Source organism: Phasianus colchicus, chromosome 24 (genome assembly GCF_987193195.1).
Source record: "Phasianus colchicus chromosome 24, bPhaCol1.hap1.1, whole genome shotgun sequence".
NCBI classification, from domain to species: Eukaryota; Metazoa; Chordata; class Aves; order Galliformes; family Phasianidae; genus Phasianus; species Phasianus colchicus.
This window is the reverse complement of record NC_143459.1, coordinates 5,520,230-5,537,533: the sequence shown is the minus strand read 5'-3', so window position 1 is coordinate 5,537,533 and position 17,304 is coordinate 5,520,230. Positions and strand designations below refer to the sequence as shown.

The 17,304-nt window shown below is 45.4% G+C and overlaps 1 long non-coding RNA gene across 1 annotated transcript; it reads left to right on the top strand.

The window, feature by feature from the left end:
• Window positions 1–1,953: 1,953 nt before the first annotated feature.
• Window positions 1,954–14,119, top strand: LOC149915140 (uncharacterized). The gene is made up of 3 exons (XR_016459727.1): window positions 1,954–2,353; window positions 11,455–13,496; window positions 13,574–14,119. It is a non-coding gene; the product is annotated as an uncharacterized LOC149915140 (long non-coding RNA).
• The last annotated feature ends 3,185 nt before the right edge of the window (window positions 14,120–17,304 follow it).

Here is a 17,304-nt window from a genome sequence, read left to right as displayed (position 1 = left end):
ACGGCCTCTCCCCACCACTCCCTGACCACCTCAAGGCCCTCAATCTCATTTTTTTTATCAGTTTAAAACATATATATCACCTGATCAGACTTGATAACATCCTCCTTAATTATCATCTCTTCAATCCGTTTCTAAGCAGGACAAATCCTGTTTTAATCCCAGCCCACCATTAAATGCTTCCCATTGAGACCTCCAGTTATGGGGTTGGGGTTAGCAGGTTCTCAGCTGGAGGTGGTGTGACCCACATGCTGGTTCAGTGCTTGTCTGCCAATAGAGGCTGCTGGTGAGAGCAGCTGGACCAAAGTGGAATTCAATGAGTGTCACCCAGGTGTATGACATGGAGTTATCAGCCTCGAGCAATGAGCTGGAACCAATCTGCAATATCAGCAAGTCCCTGCTAATTCCCAGGCACTGTTATCAGCCATCACGTATCTTGATTGTGCCTCCAGACTGATATCTCCTCTTCCAGGTGTGAGCCCTGTTATTCAACATCATAAGGTAAATGCTAAGACCCCACGCAGGCTCTGCTGCCCTCCACTTTTATTTCCTTTTGCAGCAGTTGCGTGTCTTCTCTCCCGTGTTTAACATGAATGAGAGCATGAACAGCCTTGTGAATAGGAAATGTGATGCTGCACGGTGTGCTTGTGAATCTAAGGCTTGAAGCAGAGTGCTAAAACTCCTGTTGCCATAGCTTTCATCCCTCTCAGACTTACATGTGTCACATAAGCTGAATGAGGTACGCAGCCAAAGCAGGAGAGATGTACAAGAAAGGAGGGAGCTGCGAGCAGAGCAGGAATCCTTTCTTTTAATTTTGGCTTCGTGATTCAATACTTATGATGTCAATAACTTCAAATGGTAAACAGCAAGCTAACAAAAGGCATGTGTGGGAAGGAGTTAAAGTGGAGGCCGGGATGACTGGTGTTCCTTGCAATCACTAGTCAGCTTCAAAGACCTGTGTGTTCATTTGGACCCCTGGTTAGCACTGGTGGCCACCCCAATGGGGATGCTAATGCCAGAAAGGCCAACAGTCCCACTTATACTGTGTGTGTTGGCATATGCCTGAGCCTAGGTAACAAAGGTAGGAAATATTTCTTACTCACATAACTATTCAGTCCCCTGGGTACCTTGTGTACTGCTAGAGGAGGTAACAATAAATGGGAAGGTGTCTGCAGGAGTTAGTTCATTTTGTTTTCTGCTCTGTGAAAGGTAAAGGGAAACGTTTCAGCCAGCAAGGCTGCCTTGGGAACCTTACAGGTGAGTAACAAATTGTTCTCTTTGATAGTGTTTGTAAGAGGTGCCAATCCACACTAGGGCTGTAAAATAAGCAAGCAGCTGTTCTGTGCTGCTGCCCTGAATGGCTTTGGGTATTCCTGGGCTGAGAAGTAAGCCACACAAAAAAAGGGGGGGAGGGATGGAAGGTACCTGGGTAGGTAGCAATGACAGAAAGGAAAGGGCAGAATTTGCTTTTAATCTGCTACTTGTATCAGTCTTTATTTTTTGAACTTAAGAAAAAGTCAGGAATCTTCCTGTTATATTTTGGAGATCAACATGGGATTTATTATGGAGACAGCCAGAAGGCAGCTGTGTAGCAAGAAAAGGTGAACCTGGGCTCCAGGGGCCATGTGCTGGGCCCTCAAAAAAAAGGTTTTGATTCTAGATAGTGCTTCCCATCCTGCACGGTTCAATCCCAAGGCAAAGCATATTGTAGAATAACTTCCAGTGTTTTTATCTTTCTGTGCTGGTAAGTGCTGAAGGCAGCGTATCGTGAAGAAAATTGATGCAGCCCATGTTTCTGTTACCATGGGGCACTTGGATGTGTGCTCTGTGGACCTTTTTTTCCCCACGTGCAGAGATTAGAGCTGTGTCCAGAGGTCTGGTTTGGGTCCTACTGTGGCATATAAGAAATGTGCTCCAGCTGGCACAGATCTTGAAGGTTGCTCTGAGCATCAGCTGAAGGTCGGTGGTGTATGAACTATATGTATTACTTGACTATAAGTACAGCCATTCCTTAATTAGATTAATTACCTGCATGGCTTCGCGTGAAGACGTGCAAATAGGTCTGGGATATACGTGAGTGCCACACTCATAGATTAGAGAGAGAAACAAGCAGAAAAGGGGTATGGGAGCTGTTGAGTCACGGCCTGAACCACTGATTGAGCACCTGGGGAAAGGACCTGGTCAGCCCTGGCAGCACAGGTGAAGGCAATTCAGCTGTGAGACAAGAAGGGATGGAGCCTGGCTGCACCTCTCTTAGACCTCATTTAAGGGCTGACTCCTAATGGGGAAGGAGCTCTTTTTGGAGGTTGTTCCTTGGTGAAGCTTTCCCCTGCAAATCTAGAATCTTCCGATACAGGTGAGCAATCTTCTTCCTTTATAGTATTTATGTGCTGGTTCTTCTGTCATCACACCTTTGTTGTCATGCCTTTCCCATTGTACTGATTTGTCTAATTGCCAGGCAAGGTTTGTGACAGTGCTTCTGAGTAGGGGCTGTCAGGTGGATAGGCACAAATGTTGGTTTAGGGAATGCAAAGAGCCAAACAGTCTTCTAACCTGAAGACCTACAGGCACAGAGCTTTGGAGGCTGTGGGCAGTTTCAGGCAGAGGTGTTGCTCTTTTCTGGCACTGAACAAACCAAAGCTTATGTGAATGATGGATGTATGTGAGTCAACTTAAGCCTGATACAGCTGGCGACTGATTTCTGCAAGTTTCTCTCCTCCTGTTGCCCTGCAGCAGACCTGGGAGCGTTCGCAGCTGTTGAGATGAACAGCACGTGTTTGCAGCTGCATTCTGTTCCCAGCACGTCAGGAGACTGCAGTGAGCTCTGAGAAGGGGCAGAGAGGGAGGGTGAGCGGGTGAGGAGGGCTCTGCATGCACAGGTGTGCTGAGAGTAAATACAGAATGCTGGAGTGAGGGAGCAAGCTGGAGTTTTTCTCAGGGTAAATGCACGTCCTGCTGGTTGAATAGCAGTTGCTTTGATTCAGTTTTTGGTTGTTCGGTCAGATTTCTGACCAAGCTTTTGGTTTGCTATGCAAATAGGTGTCATCTAGGGAGTGTGGGGCTGTTCAGGAGGGCTGGCTGGCATCTAGGAAATGGGGTTCATCTCATAGGGTCGTGGTACATCTCCAGGATTTGTTCCTCCTGTTCAGCAGAAGTGGTCGACCACACTGCTGGCAAAAAATAATCTGTGGGGGGAGCTCTGGTGAGGACACATTAAGGACACATCCTCTCCTTCCACAGTAATAACGAAGGCTGCTCACAGGACCTGCCAGCCAAGCTCCAGTGAACATTATTGGAATGAATCTGATATAGTTTATTTGTGTTTCCTCTGTAGTCTTCTAATTTGGCTGCCTGTAGCCTTGGGCTCATCTCCTTATTATGGTACTTAATGGGAATAAAATATGTGCAACACCTGTCACACTTGGACCCTGAGCTCACCTGGGGTCTCTGCCTCAATATGAATAATAATAGCATCAGATTATATTTTTTGAATGATTTGCTTTGTGTTTCTATACCACTGCATAATTAAATACAGCAGTGCTGTATTTAGATTGTTTTTCTGTGGCAGGGCCTATCTCAGGGCATCGCATGGGGTAAATCAGTTTTGAATAAGAAAGGCTGCATGAAGGAGATGCCAGAAGGTTAATCCACCTATTCAGACCTTCCTATGCCTTGAGCAAATGGACTCTGCTTTACTGCTGTGGGTCAGGATAAGGCACTGACCCAGAAGATCTGGCAGTGGAAGACCCCTGTGCTATGCTGAGGGATCAGGCTGTGGGATCTGCTTCATCCTTGTGGATTGACACTGAACTGTTCTTCACACAACAAATGTTTGGGGTGAAGGGGCTGAAAGCCTGGCTTGTGAAACATGCCCTGCTTGGTAATCCTGTGCAGACTTTTATCAGGGTAAAGAAACTGAGATGAAGTATAGGAGAGTGGCTAACAGGTGTCAGAAATATTGCCTCGTGTGCACGTTTTAATTTGGCTTTTAGGTTTAATACTTGACATTTTTAACTGAGTAACAGTAATGTGTGTTTATGGAGGCAATAAAACTAATGCCTTGAATGTGAACCTTTCACTGAGTGTAAGTGACGAGGAACTACAGAGGAGCTACCTCAGTTGTAAAAATAATAAGAGAAGCAGATGGGACCGGCACAAACGTTCCTGAAGTTAGTGGGAGAGTCCAGGATTTAATCTAAATTTAGGACTTGCTTGGGCATATTCAGAATGGGTCATCCTTTTAATGCTTCTGCCTGCAAAGGGTTTCTCAGTGTGTGCCAGAATAGAAACACACGTTGGAGGAAGGGCTGTTGGAGCACACGTCCTGCAGCGATGCCTCTCCATTGCTGCAACTTGTGTTTGCATGGAGGATTTGACATAATAAACGTAAATAAGTGGGATTGGGGGATGGTTCTGTAATCCTCATGGGATGGCAGAGTGAGAGTGCTGGTCTCAGGTAGCAATCTGATAGACCATATCATTGCTGAGCAAGTGGAACCAAAGCCCAGTCTGCCTGCATTGGATGGAGAGTGGATGTTTTCATTGCCACTGCCTCACTGGAGTGATGAGCTTCACTCTGAGTCAACACTCAGGGCAGGACTGTCTGGGGCTTCCTGTGCCTTTCCATCAGGTTCCACGCTGCTTTCTGCTCGTGGCTTTTAATAAGAGGAGAGGACGTGCTATCACTCGTACACAGTCCTAGGTGCTGGGATCTGGGGAAATACATCTGTGTACCCTTTCAAGGTTTAGGGATGACTTCTGTGTGGCTGTGGAGAGCTGAGAAAAGCCTGCTGAGCCAAGCAGCCCATGCAGCTGAGGAATCAGAGTTGGGAAACGAGGTCTCAATGGGTGTCCATCCAAACTGTGCTGTTCCTGCACAGAGCTGGAAGTCTTCTCGGTGGAACCAATTAGACTTGTTAGGCCTGACAAAGTCACTTCTACAGCGCTGAACGAATACCAGCGAGGTTTTAATTTCCTCCCACAATTGCTTGTGATAGCAGAAAACATCATCCTGTTTTGTTTATACTCGAGTAGCTCAAGTACAGCAAGAACACAGAAGCAATCAGAAAAGCAGCAGCAGGTTTAACAGGGAAATGTTCTCTCGTAAAGCCTTTTGACTTTTCCCAGGCTAGATGCATCTTGGTAGATGACATTTTTTGCAATAGGGCTTTAATTGGCCTCCGACAGCTGCAGCAAGATTGCTTCTGGAGAACCTGAGCTGCTGTTTCCAATGCTGGTTCCAACATCAGTGTCACAATGTGCCATGAGCACATCTTAGCATGTTGAATGGAGCAGGCTGGCCTCTGCTAGCGCTGATCAAGAGAGAAACTCAGGTTGAATCTTTTAGTGATTCCTCATGCATCAGCCTGTTTGTTAAAGATGCCTTAAAAGGAGCTTATCTAAGGAAGAGTAATTGGAAAGTTCTGGAAATGGAGCTCGTTCCAAATGTCTTGGGAGTTGCTGTGAATGCCTGGTTGCAGTCGGAAACTCGAAGTGATGACTTTAATGGATTAAAACTGATTCTGAAAGAAATATTACTGACTATTTTAGAACAATTTTCTTTATATGGAACTACTCAAGGCCTGCAAACCTATCTGGTGCCTGAAAGGAGGAATGCTTTCTGTCACAGCAGTCCCAGCCACCTCCCATTGAGCTTCCTTCTTGCTGTTTGCAAGCTGTGGTGAGCTGAAACAACTCTGCAGCAGCTACATGCAAATCCATCCCCCGCTCTTCTCCCAGGGCTTATCGAAATAGCAGAGGAGTTGTCACACATCCCAGAGTGGCAGAAAAGATCATCAGCGTTGACGTTCTGGGTGAGAAATGTGCAGTGGGAATTCAGGAAGCCCTTTAAAAAGTCTGGATGTCTCCTAGGCTTTGCTTTTCTTTCATTCTCTGCACAAAAATCCCACCTTTTTTTTTCTTTTTGTATTTAATCTGAAAATCGTCAGCCTATAGAAGGAGAAGTTGCTACTGCAGAAAGAAACAAGCTGACAGCTGACTGTTGAAATCCTGCAGCTGGTGTTGTGCAGCTTAAACCACCACTGCAGAGATGTCTTAAGGCCCAAGGAGGAAGGTGAACTTGGGCCATCGCAGAGCATCCATTGGGGAAGGGAAAGGCTGTGGGAAGCTGTGGATGTGGCTGTGTTTTTCCTTGGACTCTGTTGCAGGAGGCAGTTGTGCTGCTTGCACGTACAGGGGATGATTGTGGTGATACCCACTGCATGGATGGCTCAGTGCTTCTGCTTCATTTGCTTCTTCCTACGCTTGTGCAGTGTGGGTAGGATGCCCTGAGGAGAAAAAAAACATAAGATGAAGGCCACATAAAAAATTCAATGATTTTTTTTTTAATTAATAATAATTAAAATGAGATCTCATATGTTTATATTGTTATTAGAACCAAACAGTTGGAGCAGCTCAGTGATGTGGAGGAGAGGTGGAAGCGTAATGTTTCAATGTTTGGTATGAAATGAAAGTCCCAATCCAAAGCAGTGCTCTAAGGGAAGGGGGGAGGAGGGAATGGTGCAGTGCCTTGCAGGACTGGAGCCATATATCAAGCATCTTTTACGGTGTGAAGTCCAGCTCCTGGCTCAGGGCTCTCTCCCTTCTGTAAGCTCCTGCAACAACCTTCTGGTTTTATAGTGGAAGAAATTCCAACGACGTGAAGCAGGCTGTGTGCCCATGGCAGCTGCCTTCTCCTCTTCATGTACTCATAGGTCTGTCCTCCCTGTATTGGGACGCCTCCTCCGAATATGAGACTCTTTGTCCAGAGTGGAGATGACTTGTGTGTTAAATTGTGAAGGTCAGATTGGTTGGGGGTGTGCTCCTGACACGGAGCCATGGGAAAAGGCTGCCACAAAATCCACCGGAGTGCTTCTCTTTGGCGTGGGAATTGATGTTCTGTAAGGAGCCAGATCCCCTGCTTGTAAATCAGTTCCGTTTGTAATATCTGTCAAGTGTTTGGGGACACCTAGGTATCTGATGCTGTATAAATGTCAGTTGTTATTACAGTTGCTTGCTCAGGTTATTGATTTCTCCCCTGCTGTTCTCCCTAGGATGGAGTGATTTGAGGCCTTAGGTAGATGAGCTCTTCCTCCTCCAGCTTGTCTTGCATACACTGTACATCAAACCTGCTTCCCCCAGCCTGCGGTGCACTTTGGGTGCATCATTACCTGTTAGAACTTCCCCACTTTAGCTTTTTGTATCCCTTCAGCACTGCAGGTTAAACAGTGCTGAGCTGCTGAGTACATTCTCTGCAGCACAGAACATCATCTGTGATCCTTGTCGTGTTGTTCTGTGGGTTTTTGTATTCTGCTACTCTTCCAGTGCACACATCCACACCCATTTACCCTTTATCCTATGAATTCTGCTCCTGTTTGAATGAGAATGTTCGGCTCTGTTATTCTAGTCTGAAGGACAAGGTTATCGCTCTGCCTCCTAGCAAAATGTGCTGCCCTAACCTTTGAAAGATCAGCTGTGAAATGCAAACCTTTGGCAGGATCTGATCCCTCTGGATTCCCCGCAGTTTATTTAGTTTATTTCTTCTCCCCAGCTCCAGAAAGTCCCTACTCACCCCCACCCCCTTTCTCTTGCTATGATAGCAATAGGATTTTTTTTTTTCTTCTACTCCAGGAAAAATTAAAGCTTTTATTGGCAGATGGGGCCAGTTGTGATTATTTAGGCAAGACTTCTCAGAAGCACTGATGTACGAGTCTGTTTTTCTAAATGAGCAGCATCAGAGGCAGTAAGGCATGATGGATGTGTCCAAGTGCTTGCAGGGCAGATGTTATGCTGCCCTTTGGGGATATGTGCTCTCTGAACTTCAGTGCTTTAAAAGCCTTTGCTGGCTTTCTCAAGTCGCATGGGTGCTTTCCAAGTGTAAGTAGCCCAAGGAATGCTCAGTCTGTTCTCTTCTAGTCACGCTAGAAAAACTCTTTTCCACTGTTGCAGTGGGTACATGGGGCTTGGGGGTACCCTAAGCAGGTCTGTCTGGTGTCACTGGCACAGTAAGGAATGCTGGTGAGAACTGGCTGTGCACAAGTAGTGGGACCCATCAATCTGCAGAGCAGAAGCTCTGGCTCACTCAGCTTTTTAATTAGGACCAGATCCTTTCCTGGAAGCCCTCCCTGCATCAACATGTTGCAGTGCCAGGTGCTGGGGAAGCACAACATCAGAAGAGAGACTGCAGGTCCCAAAGAACTTTGCAATCTGCAGTGCAATTAGAGGTGGTTGCTGCTGGAATCTCATCTGCTAACGGTTGTTCTGCTATCATAAAGTGCAGCTTGGCTAATTGCAAACTGAATATCACCCCGGTAAGCCTTGCAACCAGTTCTTCCAGACCCCGAGCTGCTAGCTGTGCTTGAGATATTTGCTGTGGAGTTGGGTTCCATGTCAGCTCAGCTGCAGCTGTGCCATGTAGTTGATCTGACCAGCTGCACTCAGAATTACAAATGCAGTTATTTGACTTGACTGGGACAAAGAGCAGGTTGGTGTCAGAAACAGGAGCAGAAATAACATTTCACGGCTCTTAGGCTAGGTCCTGTCTGCTGCATCTACTCCATCTTTGCTTCCTGGCAGCATTAACAGCACTAAATGGTTCTAGCAAAGCGGAAAGGGCACGGGGTTCTTTTGTGCTTGGCAGGGAACTCGATAGAAATGCGGGGAGGGCAGGAAAAAGGACTCATTTTCACCTGAATGTGAATGAGAGACACTTTTATGGGTTTCTTTCCCTTTGTGTGCGCTGGGAGCAAGGGGCAATAAATTGGAGGATTTTTATATCTTGCACAAAAGCTGACGTTGCTAAAATATTGCATTATTGCCAGCTGCCATAAATGAGCTCTTCAAAGAGACACAGCTGGACCCGGTGAATATGGGGGCGAAGCGATTACCGGAAGCCATCAACCGGCTCTGGAAGAACTGTAGGAAAGTCAATAAGTTATTAACACTACTTTTTGGATTATCTGGGTTCCTGAAGAGATTGCTCTCCCACTGCTTAAGTAAACGGTGTTTTTGTTATGCAAAGCTATGGATCGTCATCCCCTCTTACGCTCCCTTCTAAAAGTCCTGGAGTCTAAACTGGGAGAGAATAGATCCAAGAAAAAAAGCAATGTGCTCTCAGCTCGGGGTTTAAAAGATGCTGCTATTCTCCCTTTCTGTGCTTCTGAGGAATTATGTCTTGTTCTTCAGAGATCATGGATGGCCAAGAAGGCTACTTAACAGAGCTGCCAACAGAGCTGTTCTCTTCAGTGTCTCTGGATTTCTCGGTAATGACTCTTGTGAATAGTGAATTGAAATGCCATTTTGCTGCTCTGAACAGACAGGTATGGCCATACCTAATAGCAAAGACTTCGGGCATCAGGTCTAAGAATGGGTGATGATGGCCACCCTGAGGGGGTCGAAGGAGATGATGCCCAATGCAAGGGGAAATGCACAGCCACTTCTTTGTGTCATCTGTGCTTTGGATTGCAATCCACAGGTGTTATTTTCTAGTTTGGAGCTTCTCAAGCACTGCTTTCGGTGCTGCCATTGAAAAGGGCTCTTGGCAGCCAAAAGAACTTTGCAAGATGGTGGTGAGAAATGGTGTAAGGAGGTGAACCATATCCAAAACAGGTGGATATCCCCAGGTGTTTAGACCACAAGAAGAAAGCCTGTGTTCTGATGGTGAAGTAACAGGGAAGAATGAGCTGTTTCTTTCTGGGGTGAAGTTTCTGTTTAATGATGTTGGGGTGGGGCGGGAAGGGAAGCTGTTGGACCATTCAGGCTTGTGAAGGCAATGAAGTGCTGCATCCTTCCCAGAGCCTTCTGAACTCTTGTGTGGATGTTTTGTCCACTGCAAAACTTTCAGGAGCCATAAAGAGTGGTAGATTAGAAAAGAGGGCTCCTGCTTGGCTGCTGAGTTTCTCAAGGGGAAGGGAATTCTCCTTCGTTCTTGTCCTCCTCCTCCACATACATTAAATTAATTTACTTACTTGATGGACCATGTCTCTATCACTGGGAAAGCAGAATGTAAACTACTTTTTATATACGCATTTCTTGCACCATTAAACTATTCTTTCTGCGACAGAACCTATGAATAAGTTACGAGAGGTAACCTAGACTGCTCTTAGGACATCCCTTTCTGTATTAAATGCAACGCATGAGCATCTGCACTTAACTCTTCAAGTACAATCCAGTTAAAAAAAAAAAAAAGTAGTTTGTAAATGATATTGATAACTATGGAGTGCAAAAGCTTCCTCTGTCAGAGCTTTCTTTGTGGTGGGATCAAGTGTTGCTCGGTATGACTGGTGGAACTGCAGGAGTGAGGCTTATGAGCACATGGCTGGATGGGAAGGGCTTTTCCAAAGGCAGATTGTTGGTACGAGCAGCTCTGCAGCCTTCCCTCCTCCCCATCCTGCTGCCAGCAGATGGGGGGGAGGTGAGGGGGGGAAGAAGTGGGCAGGAGGCTGAGAAAAAGCTTGTTAACAAAATTTGTTTAAACATTTAGCGTCTCTGCTGCTGTTCCTCTGCATTGAGCACACATGACAGGGGGTAATTTATGTCCCGAAATTACAATCCATATGAATTAGCTTGGCACAAATACATCATTTCCTAATAATATAGACAAGATGCTTCAAGGAATGATGATGAGAACAGCCCATTCCTATATGTTCTGCTTTACCTGCTGAGTAATTATCTCATCATTTTCTCATAGTGATATAAAAGGAATCTTATTCCCCCTACCCCGCACCCACCCCGTAATGCAACAAGTGCTGCTGCAATACAACAGCCTTGAAATACCAATGGTGGATCCCTTTTGGAGCACCCTGCCCATGGGTGGGTGTGGAAGGACAGATGTTGGGGGCTCAGCTGGAGACCTGTGTAGTTTGGGGGAATTTCCTTCCTTCTGTCAGCTCAGCAGTGAGAAACTTCCCTTCTATTTCAAGATGGGCTGCTAAGTGTGAGTGGTGACTGTGAGTGGTGACTGTGGGACCAATGTGCTCACACACCTCTTTTAGGTTCTGCCAGCCACATCACAAATAAACAGCTCCCCATTTTGATGCTATGTGCTTTCCTTGCTGCCATAATCCTATAGCAAAGCCTTTCCCTTCCCCTTGTTTTGTGCAGCACCGTGCCCAGGGGTTTCCTGAAAGATGATTTGGACTTCTAGATTCACCTGCAATATTAATGATCGAGTTGCCAATTAGTCGAGAGGCATTGGGCTAGATTTTCTTTAATGTTCTGTTCCCTTCTCTGCATTCCCAGGAAAGCTCTGAGGAGCTCTGGGGCAAAGGTCTCTCTCCATCACCTGTGTGTATGGCTTCCCATAACCTTGTTTATGACTGCCTCGTGTTACCATAGCGATAAATAATGATTTAAGTCTTCCTTAAATCTGGTACAGTAGCACGGAGTCCTTGCAGAGCTGGTGACTGGGTGGGTGCACACAGCAACACTTGGACCTTTTTCTTTGCTCCCATTTTGTAGGTTGGCAAAACTCAAAACCCAGCAGCTTTGGAGGAGCTGTTCTGCACCGTGTGCTGCTGTTGCCCTGAAGTTTTGAGGCAACCACACAGAACTGCAGGTGAAGCCCAGGGCTCGCAGTGTGTTGCTCAGCTGTGTTCAGAGCCTTCCTGAGAAGCCCAGCGAGAGGGGCCACAAATCTTCACTGGCAAATAAAATGGGACCTCGTGTCCCACAGACTCATCCCAGTGCCTTTGGAAGTGGCAGCTGTGTGCAGAGTTAATGTGGTGCTTAAATGCTTTCCAGCAGTGGAGCGTCCTTGTGCTGTAGTGTTTAGGGATAAATGGCCATAGGAGCACGAAGCCTGCTTTCTTTGCTTAGTGGTTCTTCCACATAAATTTCCAGGAGGTTTTTTTTTACTCTTTCTCTCTTCTTTATAGCTGTCACATAACTGTGAGCTGTGGCCATGCTGATGCATCTTGTATTCTGCTGTCAATTTATTACCTCCTCGAGATGTAATAAACATTATACTAATAATCAGCTTGTAGGCAGGAAACAGAAATCACAAATGCATGAAAGTCTGCAAGGGAAAGGGGAAAACAACTCGGAATTTCTCAATTGTTTAACCTTGTGGCCTTCTAGCAATAACAGACTGAGAAACAGGCGCCCTTCTCCTGCACTCTGTGGTGCAGTGACCTTGCTGGATAATTACCTTCAGGTTGTTGTCACAGCCACTCTCAGCACAAGAAGGGAGCAGAGAAAACCTCGTGCCTGTCAGATGCTGGTGGGTGTCATTGAGGCAAAGCACAATCGCCAAAATAGTCAGAATAACAAACTGACACAATTAAGAAAACCAAGTAAGTAGCAGGACGAGAAGATCAGCTGTTCTGTCCTTATGCAGGCAGAGCTCCTTTACTTCTAGGATTTGTAGTTTAAGTACTTTTTATTGCTGGCCCTGGATGTGAGGGTCCTGTTATCCCAGTGCTGCGTTCTGGGTTGTTTGCAGATGAAGGGGGAAGCCTGAGAGCTCAAGGCAGAACCTCAGGATGAGGCAGCAATAAGTTCCCTGTTCAGCTCATTGCTGCTGTTCAAGAGGGAGGTGAAAGCTGGGTCTTTGCAATGAAATGTGTGTGTGATAGTGAAGAAAAGCATAGAGAGGTGTTGCTGGACCAAGATTTCCTTAATTTATTTTGGCTCACAAAAGAAAGGTCTTACCATCAAGATCTGGGTAATTGTGTGATTGAAATACAGACTCTATAACAAGGAAAAGAGGAGCAGTGAGGCAGTCAAGTAATGTGAATTGATTTAACCAACCACTATGAAGCTTTTCAATGATGCAAAATTAGTAATTAAAAAGTATATTGTCATGTGTTGAGTTATCCTTCTTTGTGAGTCTAAGTGCATTAACACATTTACAACCTCAGAATGAATTGCATATCAGCAGCGTGTGTTCCTAATTGAGATCTGAACTCCTAGATACTATTAGCATGCAAATCAGAAATAGTAAGAATAAGAAGAAAAATGATCTTAACCTGCTGAACTACAGAGGCAGTGCTGTAGCTAGAAAATGGTGATGGTGCAGCTGAGATGGCAGTTGAGCTGTTGGAGATGGGGATCAATGGAAAGCAGGAGGAAAGCTTTGGGTGATCGTGGATGTGAGCCATAGGAGTGCATCACTGCTCTGCTCCAGTGATGTTCTGTGCAACTGCCTCTGCTCTGCAACAAGTGAGGAGGAGTGTGACTTTGGGTTGAGAGGCTGCTTAGCCTTGTGCTGCCAGAATGGCTTTAATTGTGATGTGATTAGGAAGTCCAGGTTCTGAGCACGTGTTGTGTTTTGTTCTGTTACAGACATAATTGGAAAAGAAAACTATTCCAGCTAGAAATTTGTCTCGTGATACATCGAGGCCTGTAGTACAACAGAGGTGAATTATACTCCAGCAGTCATGAATTATTGAAGTTATTGCAGTCCAACCTGCTTAACCAGAGACTGGGAGTCAACCCTGTGCTGAGCCATGAGCTGCCTCCCAGCCCTGCTGCTCATCCCATGAGGGGCAGAGGGTAACAGTGTAAGAGATGCTCCGTACTAAATGTGAAAGGCATGACACCAATTAAGAGCTTATTGTGTTTATCTGTTGCTTTCCAGTGGGGCTGCCAGACTGAGCTGGCTCCAGCCAGGATCTTCCCATCAGACTTGCACTGTTATCTCAGCTTTGTAATGACATCACGTCCATTCTGTTGTTCAGGATGGCCCACTTCAGCCAAGGAACAGCATTATCATTCTTGTGCTATTAGTGATGACAGCACAATATTTTTCAGCCACCTGAAAACGCTGTTTTGCTGATCACTTTCTAATTTATTGTGTTATTGTGAATTATGGAGTCCTTTCATTCTACTCCCAGCAGATAAAAATGCATTTGCTTTCCGCTAATCTCAATATAAAAATCAAATCCTGTCTCCATCTGTGCGTGCAGTGTGATCAGAGCATGGACTGACATCGGAGCATGATGAGAACAGCCAGGTTTGGGTCTGGTTCTCTTTACAGGGCTGAACAGAATGCAGTCCAAGCTCAGCAGTGACTTTGAGGGTGCAGAATCCACCCATGGTGCTTAATGCTAATAAGAGACAGTGATTTCTCAAATACCCGTGCAGTCATCTCTTGTTTTGCTATATCAGTATTTTTTATTAACAACTGGCAAATGAGGGGAGGAGGAGAGATCAAGTTCCTCATGTGTTGCTGCGCTCAGGTTAAAGTTTCTTTTCAAATAACAAAAGTCTAAATTGCATTTTATTTTCTCACCAGCTGCTAACTCCCCGAGACAGATTGGGAGATCAATTATCACAGCGGTGAATGAATCTAATTTTTCAATATAATTTACTGTAATTCCATATTCTCTGCCCAAGAAGCAAATAGCACTGGCTTTTTTCCAAGCCGAGAGCTGAGAACAACAGGGGAAGCCTCACAAAGGCAGCAGCCCCACTCTAATACAACAGGGGCTCCTGGAGGGGTTGTACTCAGGGTAAGGAGTGTATGTGGTCCTCCTGTGCTCTCCTCAGAGGCTTTGGGAAATTTGGAATTGCCTTTTGGGGTTCAGAGATGACTCAAAAGTCTGAGTTGAGCTGAGTTTTGAATATGTTTGCCTTTGTTTTTATGGGGGGGGTTTGGTTTCTGGGGTTATGCTGCCTGGCTTAAGGGCAACAACCCAGGACTGAAATTCATCCCCATGTCCATCACCACATAATTCTTGTAAACGTCCTAAAATGTGACTCTGAGTGCATAAAGGGACGGCATGCAAAGGTAAGACATAAAGGGGTGGGAGCAAATAGCAACTGCAAGACTAGTTTTCTCCGTTTAAAATCTCAGTAAATAATTCTCCCTTCAGCTCTGTGGGTGCCATTAATTGGCAGTAATTTAGTCCTGCATTTCAAAAGCTCCAGGGCACAGGGATTGAAACAAAGAATCTATTGGGGGGGTCACCAGTAGTTCTGCATTTGGTCTAAGATGCAAACAAGTGGGGAAAGGGTTGTGTGTTTATTTTTCTCATATTATTTATAGCTTCATGTAGTGAGAAAACGTTTGTTGCACTAAAGATTCCTTCCCAAAGACTTCTTGGATTGATTTCTTCTCGTTCCGGTAATGCATAAATCAAGAAATGATTATATTTTTCTGTGCAAAGTGGCCCCTGAATGTAATAATGATGTGAGCAGCAGCACTACAAGCTCCAGGAGAGCACAATAGCATGAAAGAGGTCACTTGCCAGGTCACAATGTCTTTTTTTTTTTTGCTTGTTCAGTGAATGGCTGCAATTTCTGTCTTTTATGTTCCCACAATCACCGTTGTCCTTTGCCATATCTATGATTTTCCATATTAGAATTGAGGCCTCTATTCTCCAAATGACAAGTTTGAATAAAGCAAAGCCCACACCCTGCATTTTCATGCAATTGTGGGGATGTGCTGTTTCAGCCCTGTGATAGATGGAAAGAGCAATACCTCCTGACTCCATGGTACTCCTTTGGCAGAGGTAGAAAGTGCTTTTGAACACACATGGATTGCACCACATATTGCACGACAAGACAGAGAACAGTATTTCAGCAGCTGGAACATCAGCAGTAAGCTTGGTAGCTGCTGTGACAGCAAATCTGTGTGTGTGTGAAATGCTGTGATTGCAGTTCTGAGGTGGACTGTGGGTCTGTTAGATGCATCCAGTGCACCGTGGGCTTCTAGAACTGACTTGTTGTTGTTGCTCTGCTGTATTACCAGTGGTTGAATTGGTCCAAAGAAAGGAGCAGGAACTCAGTGTGTGCAACGTATCTTCCTGGAGCCTATGGAGGTCAGTGCAGTTCATGGTCTTGGCTTACGTTTGCAAAAGCAGGATCTGATAACACAGTTTGGTGTTCAGAAATCTGCCTGGATATCTTGTTCTGCTGTGGTATTTTGAAAGACTTGATTGTTGGCACCTCTGAGAATGCAGGTCCATCAGTATTTATTAACCTCCTCTGTCCCGTGGTGCAGCTGAGGCAGCAGTGCCCTTTCCTATGGTTTTCCTATGGCTGTGGCTGGGGAAGAGGGGAGCAAGAGCCTAATGCAGAGCTCAGAGCAGGGCTGCTCTGCTGGTTGGATTGCCTTTTCATCAGGCAGCCCTAAGGAGATTGCATCAGTTTTGTGCTTCAGTACATTTACTTGGAACATGGGAAGAATGTTTCTTTAGAAATCCTAAGTGCAGGCAGATGGGAATGTCCCATAGAGCTGTTGTTGAAGCCCACGTCACTCTCCATGCCCTTGTCATTGCTGTGACTAAGATTGCATGACCAGGGATGTGTTTTCATGTCTGCCTGCTGTTCACCTTCTGCCTTCTCAACCCCAGCACTGCAGTTTAACAGCAATCTGTACTCACTCAAATCATGGCTGCAGATTTTGACCCAAAACATCAAGACGAAGATGATTTTGAATGTGGTCTCAACGAAAGCACGTCTGTCTTGAGGTGATGCTATAGAGGTGGTCAGTGATTGTCATGTATAATCCAGTGTGAGTTCATGCTGGTTGGGGCTGCTCACTGGAACAACTTCCTTGTTATTTATTTGAGGGCTGGGGATTGGAACAGAACTGGGAGACGACAAACCCCCAAAACATAGGGATCTAAAATGACATAGCCAACACAGAGCAAATGGAAATTGCAGAAACGTTTAGATGCTCATATGCTAATTGTATCTCACTTCCTTGCAAGCCACAATCACTTCATTGTTTTTCTGCTGTGTGTTTTTGAAAAGATTTCATTGAAGCTTCCTTAATGAGGCAGACACACAATGAAAGAGAGGTATGTTGGGATGGAAATTTCTTCTGGATCCTCCACGTTAATTCTCCTTTGATTTCTTTTGCAGTAAACTTGTTCACTTTACATGCAGAAGCCAAATTGGTTTAGCTGAGAGACCAGCCAATTCCAGACTGGCGTCCCAGAAACAAGCTGTGCTGCCTTGAGCAGATTTCTAGGCTTGTTGCTTAGCAGGGGTTTGCAGCTCTGCTTCTGATTGGTATGAGGCTGCTCTACCCAGAATTCTCAAGTTTTGCTTTGAGTTTGAGCCTTAAAAGAAAAAAGTCAATTGCTGGTGCCTCCCTATGTTTTTCCTGTTTAATTTCTGTACTACATGGTTTCATCTCTTTTTTTTCCCTGCTACTCTGTCCTTTTTGTGTGTGTGATGCTGTGCCTTTGGTGTCTGTCCTTGCCAAACCCCGTGAAGAATGTTTGGTAACTTCTCTAAGTTGGTTGTGATTTGCAGCTGGATGGTGAAGCATGAAACAAGATGGAGTTCTGTCAGATGTGGCCTCTGGTCTCGTAGAGAGGTTGGCTGCAATGCTGCTGATGAAGGATCTAGAAGAAG